Source organism: Ananas comosus, linkage group 13, assembly GCF_001540865.1.
Source record: "Ananas comosus cultivar F153 linkage group 13, ASM154086v1, whole genome shotgun sequence".
Classification (NCBI taxonomy): domain Eukaryota; kingdom Viridiplantae; phylum Streptophyta; class Magnoliopsida; order Poales; family Bromeliaceae; genus Ananas; species Ananas comosus.
The window spans coordinates 6,724,499-6,737,896 of NC_033633.1; the positions used below are offsets into that span (position 1 = coordinate 6,724,499).

The window sequence follows — 13,398 nt, forward strand, 5'->3', positions numbered from 1 at the left end:
CCCAATCAAGCGAAAGTCATAGAAGCGCAAATACAAATAAAGCTCACCAAACTAAAAGAAAAAAAAGGAGTTTGTCGCAATCATCAAACGACATCCTCCTTGCATGATCGATCCGAAAAAACTCAAAATACATTGATCAAACTCCTAAAATAAACTCTAGGACTTAGACACGACTAGGAGTTTTGAAGTCTTGTACTTTCTGCAAAAAACAAATTCTTGATAGAATACAACGTCAATACAAAGATTCCAATATTAACAAGGAAGTAAAGACTAGCCTAAGCATAAGAAAAATGTTAAGAAGAGTAAAGAAGTCCAACTACATCCATCACAAGCACAACTAAACACTAACCTAGCAAGTCAAGAAGTCCATATCCATCCATCAGAAGCACAACCAAATAAAAACCTAGCAACTAAAGACATCTAGAACACTAGAAACTAAGTTATCTCCCCTTTTTTGTAACAAAGAGGAGTCACAACCAAAATGAACAAAAGATGCATGTAAAAAGAAAAACGATGCATGGTCAAAGGAGATGCACAAGTCCCCACAGCATGTCTAGTCAGAATCCTCATCCTGCTGTGGAACATTAGCACTGCAGCAGCCCAATTTGTCGAAAATTCATGATCCTTTGGAGTTTACTGAGCTTTTTGGTTATTCTTGCTTGTTCTGCGCGCTCATTGGAGTTTACTGAGCTTTTTGGTTATTCTTGCTTGTTCTGCACCCGAGCGCTCTTGCTTGAAAGAGAGGCACTGCTGTTCCTTATAGATGGAACTCACTAAGACGTTCTTCTCAGATGCCTTCTCAAAAGGTTAAGAGAACCTTGATCCCCGTGAGGTGGTGATGTGCTGTGGAAGTCGCGACTTGATAAGAGTTGTCACATTTATCTTACTAAGGCTATGCTCATAAGTAGTACAATGAATATCGACAACACAATTCTTCAAAATTCACATAATGATCATCGGATATGGAAGTCGTTCATATTGGTATGAGGTCTTGATATCTTTTGCCATTCGGTAGCAGATCAGAAAAGGAATGTTTAGGTTGATCCTTCGTGCCTGTGCTTCTGCAAGATGCCCAACCAGATACATATATAACAATCTCTCCCAACGAACCACCTTGGTGTTCATAGTTGGAAGTAGGGCTGTAAACAAGTCGAACTCGAGCGAGCTGGAGCCAGCTCGAGCTCGGCTTGTCGTCTTCAAGGTCGGCTGGTGTTTGGCTCGAGCTCGTGACGAGCTCGAAAACTTTGGCTTGTGATCGGCTCAAAACTTAATCGAGACGGCTCGTGTTCGGCTCGTTAGCTCGATTATATAATGCTACCGAAGTTCGTTGCCACCGAAGTTCGCTGCTTCGCTCCCGCCAAAGTTCGCTGCCGGGGGCTCCTCGACATCCTCCCCGCCACCGAGCTCGCCGTGGCCGAGAACATACGCACCTCGTCGACCTCGTGCGGCGCCAGTGCCAGCGCTCGACCCCGGCCCCCCACCCCGCCGAGGACGCGCTCCACTCCGAGGTCCTGAAGCTGATCTGCAAGATCGAGATGGAGATCGTCCCTGACCGCGCGCACCTCGCCGCGATCTTTGAACCTGAGATAGAGAAAGAAGGAGGCGACTATGTGCGGTGCTTGTGCAAGCCTGAGAGAGAGAAAGAGAGAGAGGTGGGTGTGTCATGTGTGTGTGGCTGTGTGTGCGGCAGTGTGAAAAAGATAGGGAAAATGCTAATTAGGTTTAGGACTTAGAAATAAAAAAGTAGAACTTATTTCATGGGCCTATGGGCCATGAGTGAAAATAAAAAATTCTAAATATAAATGGGCCTATGGGCCTCTTTTATAAATAAGCTAAATTTTTTTAAAAAAAGTTGGACTAAAAATTTAAAATTAATAATATATATATATATATAAATATAATTATATATATATATATATATAATAATACAAATATAATTAATATAACTAATACAATATAAAAATTGTATTATAATAATAAATATAATCGAAGCTGTATCTTGAGCCGACCACTATCTGCGCAATGAACATGGTCGACACAACTTGTTTCTTGTACGATCCACGCTGCCCTAGCTCGTTGTTCGGTCCTGTTTATTAACGATGAAAATCCATGCTCGTGTCGCTTGTTACTACAGCGAGCCGAATTCTCAGCTCATTTCGACGACACAGTGCTCGCGAACAGCGAGCTGGATTGCCACCCCTAGTTGGAAGGTTGTTGTACACTACAATGAAATTAAGAAATCGATACTCGAGCTTAAGTTCTTTAGACATAACCGAGTTTCCAGTATACCGCGTCCCTGACAAGCACACTCTATTTGTGACTTTCCTCTAGTCTTTAAGAGAATCAATCCCTACCTTCAAATAGTCGACACCATCAATGTGAGCCTCTATATGAAGTGTTGTAGCGATTGTTTCTGGAGTAATGTCCAAGAAGACCCCACGAAATTTCATCTTGAATACATAAGGACCACCTTTAGCATCTTGAAGATGACCTTCTTGTAGATAGAACTTGCGAATTAGCTTTAAACAATAGCTTCTTTGTTTTGGAAAGTGGCATATTTTTGCAAGCCCTCCATTTTCGATTCATTTACTTGTCTAGCCTCTTTACAAAAAAAAATTCCCTATCTAGCCTCCTTTTGAAAAATATTCCCAATCTAGCCTCATTTTAATAGATTAGGAAAAAAATGATAAGTTAATAATTTTTATATAGATTAATATGTTAAGTGAGTGGAGATTATCTTTTTTCTTTTTCCTTTAAAATTAAATGAATGTAATGTGATTTTATATATGAACACTTAATAAAAAATTTATTTATTAATAATAATATTTCTAAATTATAATTTTCATTTGTACTACTAGTACTCAATTTGATTATACAAGTCAATATAATTTAAAAGTGTTCATATATAAAATCACATTACATTCACTTAATTTAAAAGAAGAGAAAAAAAAAATAACTTCCACCCACTTAACATATTAATCTATATAAAAATTATTATTTATCATTTTTTTCCTAAAATATAAAAATGAGGCTAGATTGGGAATATTTTTCAAAAGGAGGCTAGATAGAAAATTTTTTTTGTAAAGAGGCTAGACAAGTAAATAGTTCTCTATTTTCATACAAATCGGCGAAAGTGGGAGCTTCTTCAATTAGCTTCCTAATGACGACGTCACATTCTCCGACACAAAGCTTTTTAGAATATATGCTATGTCGCTTAGGATCAACATGCTTCTCTTGATGTGAACTATGCCGAGGGGGTTCAGAAATAGGTTCACGAATCTCTATACCTCCCGACGTCCTTGCATCTCGAGTAGGAACCAATTTTTCTTTGCCTTTCCTTGAAGACATAACTTCAGGAGTGTAGCCCTCTTGACAACATATTTAGTTTCCGAGGCTTGAGAAGCTTGGTATTTGCTCACTTCTTCTTCCTCGAGACGTGAGCATTTTCATGCCCGGATTTCCAATGCCCACCTTCTCGTACAACTCCAGCCATTAAGACCACCAACACTAGTAGCCATGAAGAATACACTTTTGAAACACCCCTGTTTATATTTTTGGCATAAAATCAAAAATTTTAAAAATGCATCTAGTGGTTCCTAGGGCTATGAGAATGTATGATGAACTCATTTTCTAAAGAAATTATCATTAAAAATCCATAAAAAAAAATAATTTCTACAAAAATAGGCAAAATACCGTAAAAATCACAACTGAAGCAAATCTGAGCAAATGAGAAGTTCCAAATCATGTAGAATGATGCCAAACCACGATGAAACACATTTAGAACTAATTTTGAAAGAAAATTTTTAGTTTAATTGAGTTATATCTAAAAAATTTTCAACCAAAATACCTAAAAATAGTTATTTCTAGGTTTTCATATGAAGCACAAGAGAGAAATATGAAATTATAGCATACTGTACTTCAGTACACTAAACTGAACTTTAGTCAATTAGATAAAGTCCGGTGGGGAGTATATTAGACTTGCTTAAAATTGAGTTCAGAAAATGTCAGAACAATTGTTTACAAGTTAGAGCTCTAAAAAGAAAAAATGGAATTTTTGGAAGAAGCAAGTCAAGCTGGGGGACCTTCGGGTTCTGGACCCTGACTTGAGGTTTGTCACGCCCCGGGGTCCCCTTTTTGTTTGAAATACAGCGAAAAAGCGTTTGAATTTTTTTTTTTTGAAAACCTGACCCCAAAGTATGCCAGATCCGCCACAAATACAGGGAATCCACTATTCACACGGACAAAGTTTCCCCTGTACTTGCACGGCGTCACACAAGTACAAAAGTACAAACAGTATACAACCACAATCAAATGAATATACAGATAGCTATACATTCATACATTCCCCATTCACAACACAGTTTTACATTCGAGGTTTAAACAGAAATCCACAAAAACCTTTTGAAAGCTGTTTCCTACACAGAAACCTTTATTCTTTTAAAAACGCTACCACGAGGGGTAGAAAACTTTTTATTTTACAAAATCCAGAAATCCACATTTTCCAAAGTAATAAAAATACTAAACCATATAAACCGACTAAACTATATATCAACAGAAATACCGAGGGTAATAACTAAATCGAAATAACCTGGGTCGGAAGCTCTATCGACCGCTACACACGTACCTCACGTCTCGTCCTCCCACTTACTTCATCGCCCGCGATACTGAAAAATGGTGTGGGAGTGAGAAATGTAAACATGTTCCCATCCTGTGGGTGCGCAAGCCGAAGAAAGGCGAGAGGTACTTCAACGGATCTAGAAAGGATAACCAACAGTATGGATAAGTAAATGCCTTGTACACGATAATGACAGAAGTGGACTCTCGAGGATAATATTATATATGGACAAACACTACCGCTTGTATGTACAACTGCCGAAGCATACGAAGGTTATAATCAATCACTATTAGTTAGCAGAGACACTGTTAAGAAAGAACTAGAGTACATATGCAACAACCGCTACTATAGTATATGCGTCAACCGGGACGAGAAGTCCAAAGTACCCGAATCAAACCGCGTGTCGGCTAAAGGGACTCAGGCAAAGAGGCACTATGCTGCTCAACCTGGCATGTAATCCTAGCACAAAAGAGGAACCCGCTGCGGCTCACGGGTCGGATGTACGAACACTTTTCCGGAAAGAACACCCTTCCTGCGGAGGGATCAACCCGCTGTGTACGTCTGTGAAATGCACTGCGAGCTGTGGCGATCAATGCGATATTCAATAGCCCAACCGTCGGCAATCAGCCGACATCACGCCCTCGGGGCTAACGACTGGGGTGTATAGCGTCATCAAGTAACAAGTGAACGACAAGACGAGGTCAATGATATGGAAAGACACGAGACGCAAACAGTTGCGGTCACGCGATGCAAACGGTGTGGAAGAACGACAACATGAGGTCACAGTAATAGTATATAGCGAATGCATCTACTCTACCCCTATACAGATACTACACATAAGTAACAACCAGGCAGAGTAAATAAGGAATAATATGTGACTGCTCTATGTCAACTAGTAAGAACGAACGCAGATAAGAAACGACCGATTAGGTCACAGGAGTGTAATGGCCGAACTACCGTCACACAGCGACAATCTTACTCGGCAGTGGGTACACGACCTCAAAGGTCAGCTGAACAACAGAAGTCAGAAAACAGACCAACCCAATACTAATGCCCCAAAACGCGATCCAAAACAGGGTCACCGAACGATAGTACGAGAAGCGAGCCAATTAGCGCACCGAACAAAGTACGAGAACGACCAATCAGAGTCACGATATGACATATGGATAAACTACTCTATCCTACAATGGATAACTAAGATAGAAACCGCTATGGAGTAGAGAGTGGTAATAGAAACACGGGGCGTGTGGCAAGCTCAATTATATACGAAAATAAGCAACAGAAGAACAGGATAGAAAGAATGAATCAGCGAGCGCTGACCACGTACGACCTTCGGATCGAAGTACGCCACCGTGCTACAATGACGAAAAAAATGGGCGGTGCGCTGGTTTCCTGACCTGCAAGAAGGTGGACGCGTCAAACCGGACCTAAGGAAGGGTCCAGCCGAGTTAGTGTCGTAACCCACGGAGTGACATAACCATAAAATGGCCGAAGACCTTACAGGCAAACCATGGAGATCGCGTTCGCCAAAGCCCGACGCCGGTAATCGCCGGAAGTCCCGTAATCGCAGGGCGGACTCCGCGGGACCGCGAACTGTCCCGGAACGTACCGACTCGAGTTCTACGAGTCACCTGCTGCACTAAAACATAAATAATCTTTATCATGGCAGCGAAACACAACTCCTCGTGGTTGAAGCAATTATCGTCGGATAATCGTTTCGATTCGGGTATCCCGGAAGTGTTAATTTCGACACCGGAACCACCGTCGGCCTCGGACCGTCATTCCGAACTCTCGAAATGACGAAGTGACCAGCAAAAAGCTCAGGCGACTACGCAAAAGTTCACGAGCCACCGTCTCGAATAATTCCCGAACCGAACCGGGTTCTTCGGCGGGATTTTCGCCCACACCCCCGCCCTCCTCGCCCCGCCCCTCTACCCGAACACGCACGGAAAAGCCCATCTCGATTTCGCGAAGGGGTCTAGGCTTGGACAATACAGGCTCAGAGGTTACCCTTGCAGGTTGCTGTCCACAGCGACCGAGTCGGATTGTTATATGCAGAAAGCACACTCAGAACCTAATATTATCATGTATATGCGATTTCCGACAGTTTTAAAATGAGCCCGATCTTGCGATATGAGCTCGCTGGGTCAACCGTCGCACCGCTGATAGGATTCTCCAGTCGCGGAGGACCGTGACCATTCGGGCACAATTCGGCGGGATGCGGTGCAGGCGCACAAGCGAACCAGCGAAAGCACGTCAGCGAAGCAGCGCCGCACCGCTGCAGGAGATCGCGTTACCCGAGCAACAAGGCATCAAGATCCTACGAAGTGAAGCACGTGTTCAGCCGACACCCTAAGAATCATCGTGCTCACTTCCGAGTCAAAAAGACATTCGGATTTGCGAAAAGATACGCGGGAGGTGAGGAAAACAGTGCTGGAATGCATAATGGTGCACTCACAGTGAGGAAGGGGGGAGCGTGGAGTGGCGCCGGCGGGTATTCCGGCAAGGCGTGTGCGGGCCGGGGGATGGTCGTTGCACACGGTGGCGGGGCTCGGGGAACTCCCCGACAGGCGGGCAGTCGGCGGCGAGTGCGGCGGCGGCGTACGGAGCCGCGCCGCGCCCATGCGGTTTGGTGCCTTCCATTAGTCGCGGCGGGCGATGCGGCGTGGGGCTGCGGGGCGAGTGCCGCCGGGGGCGACGGCGTGGGGTCGAAGGTGGATTTAGGCCGAGCTTGCCGTCGGCGGGCCGCGGCGATGCCGGGAGTGAAGGCGGGCCGCGCAGTCGCGCCGCTACAGCACAACAGGTGCGGGCAGGGCAGCTGCGGCGCGGCGGAGCGCTCTAAGCGGTGGCATAAAAGGGGTCGGTCCGAGTGCGTCGCCGGTAAGGTCGGCCGGAGACGTCCTAGTATGCCTCGTGGACAGCGGCGCACAGGGCTCACACTACCGAGGCCACCAGCTTCGGCCTGGGTGGTGTCCTGAGGCGCAGAGCGGCTAGCGGCCGGCTCGGGGCGCACGGACGGTGCGGGGTCGGCAGTGCGGTGCGGGGTGTCGCGGGGCTCACCTCACTCGAGCACATGGCCGCTCAGGGCGTGGTGCTGCTGGGCTACACCTCGGCCTAAGTGGAAGGCGAGATCGGAGGCAAGGTTGAGCTCTGGAAATCTTCTTCGTGGGGGCAGATCGGCCGGCGCGGAGGTGCGCGCCGCCGGGAGTGCGAAGCACGCTGGGGCAGTGGCGGCCTCGTAGGCGGGCTGGGCTGCACCAGGGAGGGCTAGGTTAGAGTGTTTCACTTGCAAAACCTAGTAATACCCTCTTGTTATTAGGCTCCAAATTGCGGGAAAAAGGCCCACTCAAAACTTCCGTAGGGTCGCGCTACTACAGTCCTTACGAGCGAGTGTAAAACGGCGTGAGAAACTCACCCTCCACGTAGCGACTCTCAGGTAAACGGCTACATAAATATTGCGACTTTTTGCCAAAAATACCGTGTTTCCCCACAACGACATCTCCGTTCGAACAAGCGGCGTATATCCGCAGATCCGTCCGTCAGATTATGTGCGAACGGATGTGCACGAGCTCGATCAGTACCTCACGAGCAACAAGCTACGATTTCGGTTTGTATCGAGTCGACCACGGATTCACGACAAAGTCCAACCTTTCCGTTTCCAATTGAAAGTAAACACACATACATATAAAACATGTATTTTTGGATTTTCTCGAAATCCGTGCGTCAAATTCAAAATCCGTCAGCGCCATTAGTTCTAGAACAGCTGAACCGATCGAAACGAGCTATTGGACCACTAGGAACGGAGTCCGATACGAGCCTGAAGCCAACTTCACACCGTGGCTTCTCCGGAAAAATCGAGTTACTATTCACTTAAGTGAAAACTAATAATCGCGTAACTTCTCCGTTTTAGCTCATTTTCTCCAGAAACTTGACGAGTGCTTATGTAATTAAATTACACACATAAACATCGTCAACAGAGAGTTTAGTTGCACTGTAAAAATCTCAGTCCTTACAAGGTTTCAGGTCCTAAAATAGCCCCAGCGTTTCATTGTCCGGACCCTGGCCGAGGTTCCGGACCTTGGTCATGAAATCTGATAGAACCATGGGTTCCGAACCCTAAGAGCGAGGTCCGGACCCTACTTGCGCAACGCAACAATCAGGTACGGGTTTAAGACCCTGACTATAAGGTCCAAACCCTTAACCCGCAGATTGCCCAGTGCAATGGCATTTTCATAATTTTGAAATGGGGGACTTACTAGAAGAGGGGCTCTTCTTCCTCATCCTCTCACACATACTCTTCCTCACTACCACACATCTCTCCTTCTCTTTCTTTCTCTAGAAGATCCCTCTAACCTTAGAAGAGATCAAGGTTTTTGATCTAGGGAGAAGCTTTTGAGTGGCCTAGCTAGCTTCTTAGAGCAAGAAAAAGTTCGGGACCTTGGACTAGAGATGAGTTTATGGAGATTTGGGGTTAGGGTTTCGCATTTTGGCTTTATTTTGGGATTTTGTAAACCTTAAATGAATCTAGGCCATAAATAGTGGAGATTCACCAAAGTATTTGGAGTTTTGTTCTAAATTTGGAAAACTCTAGGTTGAAAGAAGGCTTTTGCCCTAGAAGGGTTTAAAAATTCTTTAACCCTTAAAAACTCTAATTGAAGGGAGAAAATCAAGTCGGACAACTTGATTTCTTAAAATAAAATTATTTGAATAGTCGAAATAGGTAACGAATGGATCTCTTGTTTAGGGCAAGAAGAGCTTTGTAGCAAGCTTGGAGATCTAAGGAGTTAGGCTCAATCGCAAGTAACTACAAGCAATTGGGAGTGCTTTGAGGTGGGTTAGTGTTTGACCAAAGTGATTAGGTCTCCTCCAAGCCTAATAAGAATAGTATGTTAAAATGCATGTGTTGCATATAATGTATGAAATTATGTATGAATCTAGCTTCTTATTACATCGTTAAAGGTATGAATGCATGGTAAATGTAGATGTGCATAATGTTATTGTATCATGAATCGTGATTGAGTGCATGCATATGGCATTATACCTATGTCTTGGACTTAGTGCATGAGAACTTATCTTGAACCTAGAAAACTAAGTACCTTGGACAAAGATGGTGAATATAGTGGTAGGGTACCCACAAGGACATGGGACTTGAACTTAGAATGGTGACATTGTAAGGTTATGAGACTAACTTCAAGACCATGAGAAAAGGAATCCCGAAACTCCTAAATTACCCAACGGTTGGGTGCGCAAAATGCCACCTAGAACCACGACAGGATGGCAGTGCTCCACTACAATTGACAGGATGGCAATGCTCCGCTAACAAATGACGCATTGTCATAAGATGTGATCATGTGGCAAGAGTGATAATATCGCCGCCTAATGCCATGAGGATGGCGTAGCTCCGCTAACAATTGACTTCGGATCAAGTCGGGCCTAGATGACAGGATAGTGAAGGGTTAAGTGGAGATGTGTTATACTTACTAGGAGACTTCAGTATCATTCAGTTATATATATGTGTTGGACTAATCCTCTTTTTGTGTTCTCTGTTGGACCTGGTGGGCCGAGCTTTTTGCTTGGATAGTCGTACCCATTAGGAACTATATTTATAGTTTTCACCCCCATATTTTGCAGGTCTGTAACGCCCCCAATATCCTAAATCGGGTGGAAAACTAATTCTGATTAGAATATATGAGGCCTACATGCTAATAATAATAACTGGGCTTAAGTATTTTGGGCCGGTGTTTGGGCCCAACTAGTTATTATTGCTAGCGGGTTAGATCGTCACATTTGGTATCAGAGCCAATTCACCAGCTGAAAATGTGTGGCGAGTCTCGGCTGAGCCAAGGTCTAAAAGACAAGATGATAGGCTATGCCGGAGTCTGAATGACAAAGTGATCGGCTATGCCAGGATTTGGATGACAAGGCTAGCGAGACGAGTCTCACATCGCCTGGTGATCTTGGGTTGTGTATGCGATTGGACTAACGAGGACGTCAGGGTCTAAACAGGGGGAGTTTGTAACACCCCCAATAGTCCCACATCGGGTGGGAAACTAATTCTGATTAGAATATATGAGGCCTATACGCTAATAATAATAACTGGGCTTAAGCATGGTCGGTGTTTGAGCCCAACGAGTTATTATTGCTAGTAGGTCGGATCCTTACAAAAAGGAAAAGGAAAAAAGAAAGAATAGATGAAATATACTTGCCGATCAATACGTGGAATTAATCCAACGTCAAAAGCCTTCTCTTCCTTTTTCTTTTTCTTTATCCTCTATCTCTCTTCTTCTCTCTCAAAAGGAGGTGGAAGATGGGTGAGGATGGAGAGATAGAGAGCTCCCTGATACTAACTTAGTGGAATTCCACTATGTACAAAATACCAAGAAGTCCAAAACTATCCAATATCTACATTTTTGTCGTCCATGTACAAAAATGTGAATTTTGAATTCGTTTTCACATCAATTTTGCGCCAAAATGCCTCAAATTTCATGAAGGCCCTGCAAGGACAAGCTGATTAGCAAGTCACACTATAACCTTGTCTATTTATTAAGGTCCAGTATTTTACAGTATACAACCCCAACGCATAGCAAGCATTTTTATACGAAGGATATAGTACCATTCATAATTCTGATATCTTCATAACTTTTAGGACATTTGCAAAAGTTCAACAAAATTCACATGTAATGTAATTCACCACTTCCTGGTGGAATATAATATAGTCTTCCAATTGAGAAGCCGCGTTTCCTTGGACGCCAACTACGAAGATCTTTTTTCCATACAAATTTGGTGGGAAATTCTCCATAAGTCAGATTTCTAGCCTCTTCAAAATTCTTATTAGCGTCCATCCAAGCCAAAAACATAGTTTGATTATTTCCAGTTCTGCCTACAATAGAATCAATAGGCTCATCATCATCAAAGACAACAGTTTGCTCATTTTGAAGATGGAAAGATAACCTCTCAACTGGTGGTTCTCTATAATTGATATCAAAGCCAAAGATCCTCCATACAGCCTCACATGGAGATACATACCTACAGTCATAGTACATCTTGATTTCATCTTGCAAGTGTTCAGATTCACTTGTACTCTGATAGAATGCTGCAGTAACACGATCATGTCCTTTATTGACATATTTGAATAGATATTTTATGGACCTTGATTGATTGCACCATTCCACATTGATGTGAGCTTGATACTTTATTAGAAGCAATGGATTATATGGTACAACAAATCTATTATCCAAAAGGATACCATTCTTTTCAACGGTCGAACCATCATCTCTACGCTTGTATATAGGGTAGCCATCGTCATCGATAACTGTTCCACTATTAAACCTTTTAGGAAAATATTTGGAACACTTTCCATCCTTCATACAGGGAGAGTTTTTATGAGATATCCCACAAGGACCATGTATCATAAAGTTTTGAACAGCTTCGTGCAAAACTGGATGTTTGTGCTTATTAGGAATTTCAGCAGAGATAATTTTATCAATATCATCACCAGTTGGGTATTTATCTTCGGCATTCAAAAATAATAAAATATGAGCATGCGGTAGACCACGCTTTTGAAACTCTATAGTGTAGACAACTGCAGTTTAAAAAAAAAAACCCTTAGTATCATATAAATATTATTTATATAATATACTTGACTACAATATGAAAAACAAAAGTGACTAAACAATGGGATGAAAATATCGAAAGGAATAAACAATGGGATGAAAACAAAATATTGAAAATAAAATTTGGTTGAAGACTTACCAGCTTTTACCTTGCCAAAATATTGCTTTTTCTTCAAATCTCTAATCAATTGATCGAGTTTTATTTTAAAGATTCTGCACATTATATCTGAATGATCTTCAGGTTTTAGACCTCTATCAGTAATAAATTTTGTCATTTCTGGCCACTTTGGATTGCACGTGAAAGTAATAAACAGATCAGAATAACCCGCCCACTTACATATGGCCATTGCATCTTGATAGTTCTGGATCATATAACGCGCACCTCCGGTGAATGAAGATGGAAGGATGGTGCGCTTTCCTAGTGAGGATGCACTTGTTTCACCCCTAAAGAAAGCTTCTGATAGACCCTTGTATAGCTCTACTCTTAGATTCTTCCGATGAGATCTTATATAAGATAATCTCTCTGATTCTATCATAGTATATGCATCAACCACAAATTGTTGAAACAATCTTTTTGATGATAATATTGTTGCAGCTTCTCCAGCTCTATCTTGGATTCGAAATGCAAAGTATTCTCTCCTTGTCACTCTCCTCTGCTTTTTGGATGAAAAAGATTCTAATCCTCTAATATGAATGTCATCTCTATATCCATCTTCACCATAAGGAAATAACAAAGGATACTTCATTGGAAGATAAGATGGATGTAGCTCATGTATTCATTGCAATAAGCCAGTTTGAGTTTCGACTACAATATCTCTTTCAACAGTGTTCTTTTCAATATCTCCAACAATAAGAGCCGCCACTTCAGATGAGGTTGGAAGATTGTATCTTCTTCCATCAGTTCCTCTTTTTCTTAATAGTCTCAATTTCAAGTCTTGATACTCTTCTGCCACAAATCTATCTCTTGCCATTCTAAATGATTTGGCTAAACAATTCCATTCATCTAGCATACTTTTGAGCTCGTTAACAATTGTCGCGTCAAACTCATCAGAACTTCTGCTTGAACTGCAAAATTATTTTAAAAAATCACTATCAGGATTATACAAAACATGCATGCTTTTCATATTATTTATAACTAAATAACATATTTTAATATTATAGATATGATAC

The 13,398-nt window shown here is 42.6% G+C and overlaps 1 pseudogene; it reads right to left on the bottom strand.

Moving 5' to 3' along the window:
- Positions 11,127 to 12,974, bottom strand: LOC109719267 (annotated as a pseudogene).